The sequence below is a fragment of the Corvus brachyrhynchos genome, unplaced genomic scaffold, assembly GCF_000691975.1.
Source record: "Corvus brachyrhynchos isolate BGI_N302 unplaced genomic scaffold, ASM69197v1 scaffold72, whole genome shotgun sequence".
NCBI classification, from domain to species: Eukaryota; Metazoa; Chordata; class Aves; order Passeriformes; family Corvidae; genus Corvus; species Corvus brachyrhynchos.
In genome coordinates this window covers 1,620,773-1,624,635 of record NW_008236763.1, presented here as the reverse complement: position 1 = coordinate 1,624,635, position 3,863 = coordinate 1,620,773, and positions in this window count along the sequence as shown.

Genomic DNA, 3,863 nt, shown 5'->3' with positions numbered 1-3,863 from the left:
TCCCTGCCACCAGGAGAGGGGACAACGGGCAGCAGGAGCGGCCGGAGCAGCAGCAGAACCCCAGGGCACAGCGGGGCAGCTTTGGGGTGCTGGGCGCCCACGGAGAGCCAGGCTGAGGGGAGCAGTGCCTCGATTGTCCTGGTGTTTGGAAATCCCGTTGGGAATTCACTTCTCTCCTGCCTGTCGTGCCACAGGGACACCCCAAAGAGGTTGTGATGGACATGCAGAGACCCCTTCTCCCAGCAGGCTGCACCCCGAAGCCTGGCACTGTGCTGGGAGCCACCCTGCATCCCCATCCCAGGATTTTCCTCCTTGGGAATGCGGGATTCCTCCTCCCGAGCCCCTTCAGGGCCCTGCTGTGCGTTTGTCCATCTCCCATGCCACCGCGGAGTTCTTTTCCCCTTCTCTTTCCCCCCACGCTCCGGAGCTGGTTTAATCAGCTCCGAGTTTTCATTTCATGCCTTTCTCTCACTCCTTTTTTTGAGGGGGCAGTGAAATTTATACAATATTTAAGCAGCATAGTGGAGTCCTGGAAGATATTATTAATGTAAAAGGGACAGGCTGGAAATGCACTTGAACCTGGTTACAATTAGAGGGTGATTTTTCTAAAGGTCAATGAATTCAGATAATATCCACAGGGGGGAAAAGAAATTTAATACCTTTTTAGTGAATTAATTAATTATAATATTATATCAGCTTGGGGTTCTTTTCCAGAATGATTAAGGGAACGATCTGTCTTCGGAGAGGCTGGGGGAAGTCAGCGAGCGAAGGAGAGACTGACAGAGGGAAGGGAGAGAGGGGGAGACTTTAATGGGAGAATAATGGAGCCTTTTCTTCCCTTTAAAAACTCACTGCACTTCCAGGCCACATGATCCCTGCCTGCCAGGCCCAGACCCTTCCCTTCCAGCCTCTCCAAAGCCTTCTGGAGGGATTATTCCGAGTTTTCACCTTTCCAAAGCAGCTCCGGATGCTTCAGCATCCCCGAGGCCGGACGTGGTGCGGGGGTGGGCGGAACCTCTGCGGCAACTCCATCCCTGCTGCCACCAGGGCTGGCAGAGGGGGTCGTGGCCGGCTGGGAGGACACAGAGTCCCCAGTTTTTCCTGGCCTTGGCTTTGCTCCAGCCTGGGGAGAGCCTTGAGGCCCCAGCCCTCAGCGGTGTTGGTTTATCTGCAGCCCAAGCCGAGGCTGGAATTTACACTCTCTGCTAATCCAGCCAGCCCCAGAAATTAATTACGGCCTCGTACATTAAAAATTAACATAACCTTTCTGGATATATGTTCTTATGGCACGGGAGTGGGCCAGAGTCCCTCGGCTGCCTGTAATTGGAGCTGCTTTGCTTCTAATTCCTTCCCCCCCGCCCTGTTTTTTAGAGACGTGGACATTTGAACTCATTAATCACGACCCTGGTAGCTGGTAAAGTTTAAGAGGTTTGTAATTGCCTCTGCTGCTGGCAGAGTTTGCAGGGAAGGGGGAGATCGGGGGGAGCTCCTCTCTCCTTCCTTGGGGTGTGCTGGGATGGGCTGGGCCCCCCAAAACCCACCAGGGAGGTTCTCAGGGCTTGGCTGGAGGAGAGATGGGCAGGAAAAGGCTTTTGCAGGAGTTGCTCTGCCGTTCCAGGAGCTGCTTTTATGCTAAAATAAAATCAGCTTTCTTTATTCCTGGTGGGAATTACAGCACATCCCCACCCCTCTGCTGAGCTCCCGGCTGCAGAGATCCCAGTCCAGCAACGGGGACAGATCCAAAGCTGGATGTCCTGGTGGTGCCCCAGTGCTCTGGGGCTCCCAGTGCTGCTCTCACCGAGGAGTGGGAACATCCAGGGCAGTGTGATGGGATAAATTTCTCAATAAACCAAGAAATTCCTCAATAAAACAAGAAATTTCTTCATAAACACAAAAATTGAGTTGATGGATTTTATCAGTGGTGATTCCCAGTTCAGGCAGGACCCAGCACGCAGAGTGGGGCTGGGAACTGGGAGCCCAGTGGGTGTAACTGGTGCTGCTGGGCCACGGCCTGGAATTCCTGGGACTGGGATTGCCAGGGATGGTTTGTGCCTCCCATTGGTGGGCTCTAAACCAAAATGTGTCACGGGCACGGAGAGCATCTTCCTGCAGGGGTTTGCTCTCTGCTGCTGCAGCATCATCACAGCCCTGGGCTTCTGATGCACTTCCTCGATCTTCCCAAAAAATCCAGCCCTGGGTGATGCTGCTGGGTCACGGAATCATCGGATTGCTTGGGTTTGAAGAGACCTCATCCCATCCCACCCCCTGCCATGGGCAGGGACACCTCCCGCTATCCCAGGTTGCTCCAAGCCCCGTCCAGCCTGGCCTTGGGCACTGCCAGGGATCCAGGGGCAGCCTCCCGAGGAAGGGGGTTTAGAAGGGCCGGGTTGTGGTGCTGTGCTGGTGGCTCCAAACTCGGCACTGCCCCTGTTCTCCCGCTGCTCCCTGGAGGTGTTCATCCCTCAGCGTTCATCCCTCAGCCTTCATCCCTCAGCGTTCATCCCTCCTCCTCCTCCACTGCTTCCAAGAGGACGGAGAACTTCCCAGGCCCTTGGGCACATCTCCTCTTCCCTCCTTCCCCATCTCTCCTTAAAACCCCACCATCTTTTATCAAACCAACCCTTTCATTCCTCTTTCCTCCCCCTCCAACCCCACCACCTCCCTCCCTCCTTCCCTCCCTCCCCCCCACCACCTCCACCTCCCTCAGCCAGCCAGCGGCTGCCGGGAGAGCGCCAGCTCCGCTCCCCTTGTGCTATCTTTTGGTCCTAAATTAAAATTTATGACATCTTGAAATGAGCAGTGAGGGTAATTTTGCTTCTGAGCGAAGATGCTAATGAGTCCCCTTAATGGCGTGAATAAGGAGTTGACGGGTCGTGTGTCACTTTGCGCAGCCCGTGCTGGTGGTGTAATGGCCGCAGTAAGTGTCTGTAATTATACCCTGTCTCGCTGTATTTTGGCAGCCGTTGTGGGAGAGCAGCGGCTCAGCCGCGGCCAAGGCAGGGGGGGAGGGAGAAGGGAAAACGGGGAAAAAAAATCCCAGCCCCTCCTGGGCGCCCTCTGTGCTCCCCGGACTCCTCTTCCCCCTCCTGTGCGGCTCCAGAGCGGGGCCTTTGCTGGGTTCCCGGTGTGATGGTTGTGGCTGCTTAGGCTGAGCTGCTCCATCCAAGGCAGGGAGGGAAAAGGTAAAGGGGGAAAAAAAATCCCAGCCCCTCCTGGGTGTCCTCTGTGCTCCCCGGACTCCCTGTGCCCTCCTGTGCAATTCCAGAGCGGTGGCTTTGCTGGATTTGGCTCCAGTGGGATGGCTGATGGCTGAGCTGCTCCATGCAAGGAGTGGATGTGCCCCTCCTGGGTGCCCTCCTGTGCAATTCCAAAGCCGTGGCTTGGCAGGGTTTGGCTCCAGTGGGATGGCTGATGGCTGAGGCTGAGCTGCTCCATGCAAGGAGTGGATGTGCCCCTCCTGGGTGCCCTCCTGTGCAATTCCAAAGCCGTGGCTTGGCAGGGTTTGGCTCCAGTGGGATGGCTGATGGCTGAGGCTGAGCTGCTCCATGCAAGGCAGGGTGGAAAAAGGGAAAAAAACCCCAGCCCCTCCTGGGCATCCCCTGTGCTCCCCAGACTCCTTGCCCCCCTCCCGTGTGACTCCAGATTTGCCAGGTTTGGCTCCAGTGGGATGGCTGGGGCTGTTTAGGATGAGCTGCTCCATCCAAGGCAGAGACGAGGGAGTATGGAAAGAGGGGGGAAATCCCAGCCCCTCCTGGGCATCCTCTGTGCTCCTCGGGCTCCTCATCCCCTCCTGTGTGACTCCAGAGCGGTGCCTTTGCCAGGCTCAGTTTCAGCGGGATGGTTGCGGCTGGTTTGGGTGAGGT